Raw genomic sequence first — 9,738 nt, forward strand, 5'->3', positions numbered from 1 at the left:
CCCCTCATGCATCTTGCATCCGTCCATCCCCCCTGAACAATATGGAGGATATAAAGGAATAATAGAGATAACTCCAGGCTTGAGTCCCCGGGCCTCTGAGACGCAGGATCCACTTTCTGCTTCACTTCACATGCAGAGCTCCATATTAAAACAAATCCCCATCTCGGCTCCCCAAACCATGTGTGTGTGTGGGTGTGTATGTGTATGTGTGGGTGTGTATGTGTATGTGTGTGTGTGTGTGTGTGTGTGTGTGTGTGTGTGTGTGGTGTGTGTGTGTGTGTTCGCCAGCTCACTGGGTCTTTGGGGTACCATGCCTCAGTAACCCACAGCCACACACAATATTTACCATTCATATTCCAAGCTAACGTTATTAGATTTGGTGCTTTGTGGACAATACCCAGAGATAAATGAGTACAATGCCTTCAGATGACATCATGTATTCTTCTCGACTGTGATATATGCCAATTAGGACGGTTGTTATGAATGTCTTGTAAATGCAGTTGATGTCCCTTTAGAAGTGTTGCATTTTTGTCTCTTGGATGTTGAGCACTCGTGCATTATTTAATCATGTTTGGGATGTTGAATGAATGAGCTAATGAATTTATTAGATAATTAAAAAATACATACAGCCGAGTCACTTGCGTTAGTCTGAGACGTGGTCCTGAAACCTCAAATGACACAACCCCTTTAATTAAGACTAATTACTTTCTTTGTGCTACAGGGAGATAATCAATTCCACTGGCATCAACATTTCCCATAACAGAAAATCAGCCCCCTTTATGCTATTGGCTTACAGACAATGTGAGTGTTTTCCCATCTCTGCTTATAACAATTCCCTCATTGTGAACCCAATTGAATCATTTCCATGAGCATTCACATGTACGCAAACAAGTGCAAATAATACCACATCTTACTTCCTGGTTTTGGGGTGAATCCTATAGGTAGTGTTAAGTTATGGCTCAGACCCATTTGACTCTGGGGGATTATGATGGTGGATGTGGTGGATGCCAGGGTAGTCAGTCAGCATGGGGGGGGATATCATCCCTGGCCCAGTGTCCTATCCTCTGTCCCATGGGGACTGGCCCCTAATCACATCTGGCTAGCTGAACTCAGATAATTAATCTAAATGGATCAATCTAAATTGGTCCTTTTGAGGAGCACAAAGATTTAGGGTCCTGGAACAGTGTTGGTGCCTCAGACTGGTCCTCATCTGCAACTTTCAATCGCCGGTGCAGTCTTGCATATCCCTTTAATTCCCTTTCTCACTCCATTATTTACATGTATGACCCTGCTAAAAGGGGGCTGTGCACCCTCACCATATGGACATATGGAGCAAAGAAGAATGGCATTGGTTGGTATTTTAACTGAACATTTAGACAGGGCTTTTTTTATATCTCTTATACATTAGTAATAAATGTTTCTAATTCAGTAGGTATATTCCTTACTGTGTTATACTTAAATGTAACACCTAGCCTATATGTCAGCATATTGAACTAGAACTACATAAGAAAAGAAAAAACACATCAATGGATGAAAAGCTAGTTGTGTCATTTAGGGCATAAAATAGAAACGGAGTTCAGTGGTTCTAATTGAACATGGCCATCTGTAGAGAAAGAGCAGTCTGGTTCCTTCCTCTTTCCATCTGGATGTGGAGAGCCCCGCCCCCTGCCTGTCAGTCAGGGAAGTTACCCCTCCCTCCCCTCCAGCCAGACACTGATACATCCACAGCCCCTTCTGCCTGTCAATCAAAGTCATCTGCTCTTCCTGCTCCTTTCAAGCTCATGTGAAGTGGGGGAAAATAGATTATGGGTGCAATACGACACCTCTCTTTCAAGGGACTCCAGTTTTTAAGTCTGATGATGTCATTCCAATTGTTTTCCCCATAGAAATACAATTACTATTTAAAACTATTTCTGTGTTTTTCCCTATGTTGTAGGAATATCTTTATCTTCAACAATCTTAATACAGTTGAACTCAGAAGTTTACATACAATTAGGTTGGAGTCATTAAAACTCATTTTTCGACCACTCCACAAATTTATTGTTAACAAACTATAGTTTAGGCAAGTCAGTTAGGACATCTACTTTGTGCATGACACAAGTATTTTTTTCCAACAATTCTTTACAGACAGATGATATCACATATAATTCACTGTATCACAATTCCAGTGGGTTTGAAGTTTACACACACTAAGTTGACAGTGCCTTTAAACAGCTTGGAAAATTCCAGAAAATTATGTCATGGCTTTAGAAGCTTCTGATAGGCTAATTGACATCATTTGAGTCCATTGGAGGTGTACCTGTGGATGTATTTCAAGGCCTACCTTCAAACTGAGGGGCTCTTTTCTGGACATCATGGGAAAATCAAAAGAAATCAGCTAAGACCTCAGAAAAAAATTGCAGTCCTCCACAAGTCTGGTTCATCCTTGGGAGCAATTTCCAAAGGCCTGAAGGTATCACGTTCATCTGTACAAACAATAGTACGCAAGTATAAACACCATGGGACCACGCAGCCGTCATACCGAGACGCGTTCTGTTTCCTAGAGATGAACGTACTTTGGTGTGAAAAGTCCAAATCAATCCCAGAACAACAGCAAAGGACCTTGTGAAGATGCTGGAGGAAACAGGTACAAATATATCTATATCCACAGTAAAACGAGTCCTGTATCGACATAACCTGAAAGGCCGCTCAGCAAGGAAGAAGACAATGCTCCAAAACCGCCATAGAAAAGCCAGACTATGGTTTGCAACTGCACACGAGGACAAAGATCATACTTTTTGTAGAAATGTCCTCTGGTCTGATGAAACATTAATAGAACTGTTTGGCCATAATGACCATCATTATGATTGGCGGAAAAGGGGGAGGCTTGCAAGCCGAAGAACACCATCCTAACCGTGAAGCACAGGGGTGGCAGCATCATGCTGTGGGGGTGCTTTGCTGCAGGAGGGACTGGTGCACTTCACAAAATAGATGGCATCATGAGGTAGGAAAATGATGTGGATATATTTGAAGCAACATCTCAAGACATCAGTCAGGAAGTTAAAGCTTGGTTGCAAATGGGTCTTCCAAATGGACAATGACACCAAGCATACTTCCAAAATTGTGGCAAAATGGCTTAAAGACAACAAATGGCCATCACAAAGCCCTGACCTCAGTCCTATAAAAAATGTGTGGGCAGAACTGAAAAAGCGTGTGCGAGCAAGGAGGGCCTACAAACCTGACTCAGTTACACCAGCTCTGTCAGGAGGAATGGAACAAAATTCACCCAACTTATTATGGGAAGCTTGTGGAAGGCTACCCAAAATGTTTGACCCAAGTTAAACAATTTAAAGGAAATGCTACAAAATACTAATTGAGTGTATGTAAACTTCTGACCCACTGGGAATGTGATGAAAGAAATAAAAGCTGAAATAAATAATTATCTCTACTATTATTCTGACATTTCACGGTTCAAAGACCTAAGACAAGGAATTTGAACTAGGATTAAATGTCAGGAATTGTGAAAGACTGAGTTTTAAATGTATTTTACTACGGTGTATGTAAACCTCTAGACTGTATGTCTTCACTAAGAGTCATATGTTTTTCTAAATGTTCTCTCTAAATCAGTGTCTGACTGTTCGGTATAGTATATCATCATCATCATCATCCTCTCTTTTTCCAGAGCTCAGTGTTATGGGAATCTAGAAGTAAGGCTTTAGTCCTGCTGGGGAGATCGAAGGATAGGGTCCAGTGCTGGCCGGATGGACCCAGTCTATGGATGTTTATACCAGACCGGCTCTGGCACTAGAACCTCAGAAGGACCGTCGGTGTTGGTTTTATACTGCTTTCACAGTTATAAATTGCATTCTTTCTGCCTCTTTTACAAATGAGAAACAGGGCCCTGCTCTCAAGGAGAGGGAGATGGGAGAGGGAGGAGTGTGTGGATAATCTGTTGAAGAGCACGTTCTAGTGGTTTGAAAGAGCACAGCAGCGCTCGGTGTGGGACCTGCGGGAGAGGAACAGACTGCCACCCTGTCTCTGTCTGTCTGACACTGCAGCGCCATAGCACTCACACCATCAAGGCTGTTCACTTTTCACAGCAACAACTAATCGGGATGGCAAAGGAGGAGAGCCCTGGGGAAAGAACACAAATAAAGAGCACAATTAGCTCCTGACTTAAAACACATCTTTTTAATGTAAGGCTGTCCTAATATGGACACCGTAATAGTGAAAATAGTAGCAAAAATATTTTTAGGATAATCATAACCACTTTTGTGACACTATGAAACAAAATACCTTTTGTATTTAAATGGAGAAGATTGTGTGAACTGGCAAACATGATTTCATGCAGGAGAAACAAGTCCTCCTCGCAAGTGCCAAGCGAGTCGTAGGTTAAATCCGGACTGAGGAAATACTAGTGGCTTTCTGTCCTGCTGGGTTCTAAGGGCCACTTGATTATTTTCTGAAGCTGCGTCTAGTCTGTTCACCCGACAGTTCAATACGGCCAAGGCAGGAAAGCAGGATCCTGATGAAAATATTTAAACAGTGTAGTTCTGGTTTATTAAGCTAGATAATGAATCCAGATATTAAATATGTTTTTCATACTTTTAAAACACTGATGTATTAGTGCCATCTGCGCTAGTTTTCTACTGAAAAAATACCTCTTCGTGGAAACGCCCGACTATAATCATTCTGGAAATAAAAATAAGCCACTGCTGTTCAGATGTGTGATGTATTTACTCATATAAACTTCAAGGACTGGTTGTGTTTCCCCCTATATGGCACCATCAGCTGTCACCATTTAACCCCACACATCATCAGGTCTGCCCCACAATACCACCCCCAACAATGGGAACAAATCGCCTGAGTGTCTGTGTCCACACCAGACCACAAGCATCCCCCATCTATCATGGCCTTGGATAGGGCCGCGTCCTGCCTTCTCTCCCCACACAACAGCACCCCAAACCGGAGCCTTTGGACATACCGACCCCTGAGACCGACCACCAGCCAACCGGCCCGCTGGTCCATTGACCGGTTCAAAGGCACAATTAGAGAGGTTTTGTTTTATCCGAAGTGCCTTTTGTGGGGTCTCTTGTGCTCTGTTGTCGGCTGCCACAGGAGGGGGACTTCATCAGTCACAGGGCTGAATGGCCTGGGGGGTAAGAGGGGAAAGAGGGTTAAAGTGACCCCCTCTCTGAGCTGACAAGGAGGTTCCTCATTTAATGATAGAGCTCTCTCACCGCTTCCCTGCTGAGCAACTGTGGAGCATCAACGGTCAGTCTCAACGGTCAGCTCTCCTGAGTGCTTCACATAAGGACTGCTGTAGCCTAATGTTATTAAAGTCCTCAACACGTGATGGAGGGTGGCCTTTAAGGGGATATACAGCCTGGACTTACAGATGTGAAGTGAGAGCCGCTTGACACCATTTAGATATTTGAATGAGCCCGATTAGATATATAAATGTTCTACTTGTCTGAGACCTGAACTCAGTCTTCCTCAAAACTGCCTCTTAATTTGAGATAATTAAACAAGTATTAATAGTAAGAAAAAAAAAGCCAAACACATTTCAGAGTTACTTCAAGACGTACGTCCAAAAAAAGTCAACAAATCAGTTTTAGCTGCATGCGATATTTATTTCAAGACGAGCTATTGGACTCAGAAACCAGGAAGTTGTCCCAGAGTATTCCTGCATGAAATAGACACAAGGCGCGTTTAATGTAGTGCTTCAGGATCCTTCTATTAGGATGTTAAAATACCATGTCCATTACCACATCAGAACTTTTCTCTGCTTTTCAGTCTCTCCAAAAATAATGTCCTTACTCTGAGGACGTCTAATAGCCTCAGATAACTTCAACATTGTTTTCCCTCCAAAATAAGAAGACAAGTGATTTATGGCTGCAAAACCAGGAGCAGGGTTATGACATGGTTGACATCATTTGATATTCTTCCCAGGAGTTCTGAAAGTGGTCCATTAGTTGTATTATTCCTGTAAGAGTGGGTGCCAACCCTGCAGTCTGTTCATGTTACCCACTGTTACTGTACTGTGGACAGGGTGTGTGTGTGTGTGTGTGTGTGTGTGTGTGTGTGTGTGTGTGTGTGTGTGTGTGTGTGTGTGTGTGTGTGTGTGTGTGTGTGTGTGTGTGTGTGTGTGTGTGTGTGTGTGTGTGTGTGTGGTGTTCGAATGTAGTGAATGGTAAATGTCACAATGACATTTCATTTTAATATTTTCTCAAACACTACATAGAGTGCCATTGATGCTACATAATTCCACAAATTGACATGGCGCTGAGGTTATGACATGAGAACCTCCTTAGGCTAAACCCAAATATAAATTGATGTCAAGAACAGGCAGATTTTAAGCCAAAGTATGGTTAAGAGTACACATCATATGACTATGATTTTTATATATGAAAAATGACAGTCTTTATAAAATCCAGAACGCTTACATTCCCAAGACATTCGAAACAACTAAAATTAGAACTGTGCAATAAATCAGGAAAATCCTCTGTGATTTCACATTTCAGCACAGATCAAAGTCCAAACAGTCTATAGTGGAATGGAAAGCTGCTTTCGTCAGACGGGAGAGTCTTAGATTGCAGGGTGAGAGGTGCCGGAAGGACAGTGACATTCACGGGATTCGACATGGCGACATTGACACGGACGGCGAGATATCCGCCCCCGCCGCGGCCTACCGCCGCTCCGCCAAGCTGTTATCACAGTCGTCCCCGTTTCCAGGTCGCAACCCTCAGCGGCGCCGGCATTATTGCGGCGCGGCTTGGTGCCACGGCGTGGCCCCAGCTCTGCCATTGTCCTCGGGCGAAGCGTGGCCGCGAGGCGCTGAGCCTCCCTGGCAACCATCTGCCCTGTTCTGCCACCACGGCCCGGGCTTAGGACGGGCATGCCTCGACACATTAGAACACTAACTGAAGACTCACTGGGACAAAAAAACGGGCCAATAGAGGACTACAACACACACAAAAGAAGAAGGAATGAGGCCTCTGAAGAAAATGTTAAGCAGACAGAGAGAGAAAGAGAGAGAGAGAGAGAGAGTGAGAGAGAGAGAGAGAGAGGGAGAGAGAGATAGAGAGAGAGACAGGGAGAAAAGGGGATGTGAAACCATACTTAGGCAGTGCATTTAGGAGAGGTTGTAGAGAAGATTTAGAGGATGAGTTTTCTCTCACACGATCTCATCTTGTCTGTGATGCTCAGAGCTACTCCTCACCTTGGATAACATGTTACTGAGGAAAAGTGAGGCTCAGATGACACTTGACAACGATGAAAACACATACGGCATATTTTCTTCCTGAGAAACAGTGATTCAGTCGAATATCATAATAATATGTTGGCTTCTCCTACAACACATGAAACCATAGCCTTGGGTAATGAGGGAAAGTCACAATTCACTTTATTAGACAACTGCATAACATTTGTATTTTTCTTGCAAAGATATTAAGAAATTTAAATATGCCAATCAAACTAAATGATCTTCTTTCTCTGATATTGTTATTCATTGTTTTATTGAATATGGGATGTCATATAATTTAATTGTAATAACCCTATGTACTATTCATTTTGGCTTTAGACCAAAAATTATGTTTCAGAAGGTTAATTACTGCAGAGGGCTAAATCAGAGTGTTTCTTGGTAGTCTTAAACAAATCCACTGTGAAAGAAAAAATGTACACTTCACACACATGGTTATGGGCTTAAAAAAAGAGGACACCTGTACCATTTCAGATATAGAGTTGAAATGTACTACATTTTGAGTTTGGCATCCCAAAAATGTCACTTTATTTACATCACAGAACACTGCAATACAACAAAACCGTTTGACATCGAAACACCGACATTTCAGCATCTTTTTTTTTTACACAATATTTATTAATTATGAAAAATATGAATAACAACATCATCAACATCATTTGACAGCAGGAAAGGGCTACAATTATACTGGTATGTTCTGCGTCCAATGACATGGATGTCTCATGTACTTTGACCTTTCTCACCTTGTTTTACCTATTTATATTCTACCCCGTGGCCAGGTCTTTTCATTGTGATTATAAGCCTTCAAAATAAACTATGATGCCAACATTTTGCAACAGCTATTATCACTATAGACACTGACCCTGGTATCATGAAAGTCCCACTATTTTGTGTCTCCAATGACATGACTTATGGCTCTTTGACCTTTCCCACCTTGTTTTGCCTATTTCTAGTCTGCCACATAGACGTGTCTTCTAACCACGGTATTATACGCTTTGACAATGCAACTACTGTGTTGTACTGACATATTGTACCCGCAGGCATTGACCCCGGAGTCAACAAAAGTCCCTCTAACCAACAGCACAGAGAAAAACAGAATACTGTGTGTACGATGTGACTGTTGACGTCTTTGTGGCCGAGTTGCGTGGACATGTTGTCTTTGGGACTCTAAAACGTTGGTGACAGTTTGGACCAGCGTGTGTCTCAGGGGGGTGACAGTTGAAAGGTAAAGGGTTACCGACTTTCCTAAACAGTGACTGGGGAGACTGGCAGGCTGCTTCCCCACGCCATAGACCCAGGGCGGTGTTGGGCGGGGCTGGGCGGTTCTGGGCGGGGCTGGGCGGGGCTGGGCGGGGCTGGGCGGGGCACAATGCCGAATTAATCCCAGATACATCTTCCACTGTCGGACGCCTTGGCTTGTGTTCGCCTTATCGCCCCCGACCCTGGGTGCCTCAGAGACATTGACCCGCTCCTTTAGGCGAGACACCTTCATCCCCTCTAACGTCTCCTTTAACATGCAAACACCCTGCCTTTGTCTTCTCTGGCTCCTGGTGCCCTTTTAGGAGGCCCCGTCCCCAGCACCAGCCTGGAAACAGAGCGGGGCCGCGACAGGGAGATGATGGAGCCCTGTTTGATTTAGAAACCAACCGACGATTCCTCTTTTCCCAGAATTCTTAGCAAAGCCACTTTAAAACAGTGGGTTGAATCAACATAAGGATATTGGATAAAACTGGTTCAATGTGCTTCACTTCTATCAAAACTCTTGGTTGGTTTCCTGAAATTCTCTTGAAATACTTTGTAAGATCATTCATCATTCATCCATAAATATTCTACCTTTTTATGTTTATTTATTTTTAATTGTATATGTGTTAATATAGACAAAAACTGATGGTCACCAGTGCTGGAAAGCCAATAGCTGGCCATAGTAACCATTAACTTTTGGCACGAAGTTGTCTTCAAGTTAATCTGCTTTGCTCCCTGTTTTAGCTCCCTTATAGTTCCTGGGAGCATTCAAAGACAACCGTTCACACACACTGTTAGAGCATGTGCAAGAGAAGATCGTATCGGGAGGGAGGGTCATGGGATCTAAGAGTTTAGACTATCGAGAGGTTGGAAACAGAGGTTAATGGGGGGGGGGGGGGAGTCTTCCTCTCCTGTCTGGACCACACAGAGGTACAGACTCTCCCTGCCACCGAGGCAGATGGGAAAGATGTGATGTCAACCAACCAATAGAGAGTGAGCGCCATCCCAAGGGGTTGTTTAGACCCTGGGATCAAACACCCTTTATCCAGTGTGGTCCGGCTGATTCCCTCTTATTTACTTCCTGAGTCGAGGCAGACCCCTTTGAGACCCCGGGGTTGGCAACAAGGCCGGTGAAAAAGGGGAGCGAGAGGGATGACACAAAGATATGATGAATGTAGCAGATGAAAATGAGACGGGGGAATGGTGGCGCGTTGCCAAGTCTCTTTCACCCCGGTGCGTTTTCAAAGAGCAGGGGG

This window comes from Oncorhynchus clarkii, chromosome 18, assembly GCF_045791955.1.
Source record: "Oncorhynchus clarkii lewisi isolate Uvic-CL-2024 chromosome 18, UVic_Ocla_1.0, whole genome shotgun sequence".
Lineage (NCBI taxonomy): Eukaryota > Metazoa > Chordata > Actinopteri > Salmoniformes > Salmonidae > Oncorhynchus > Oncorhynchus clarkii.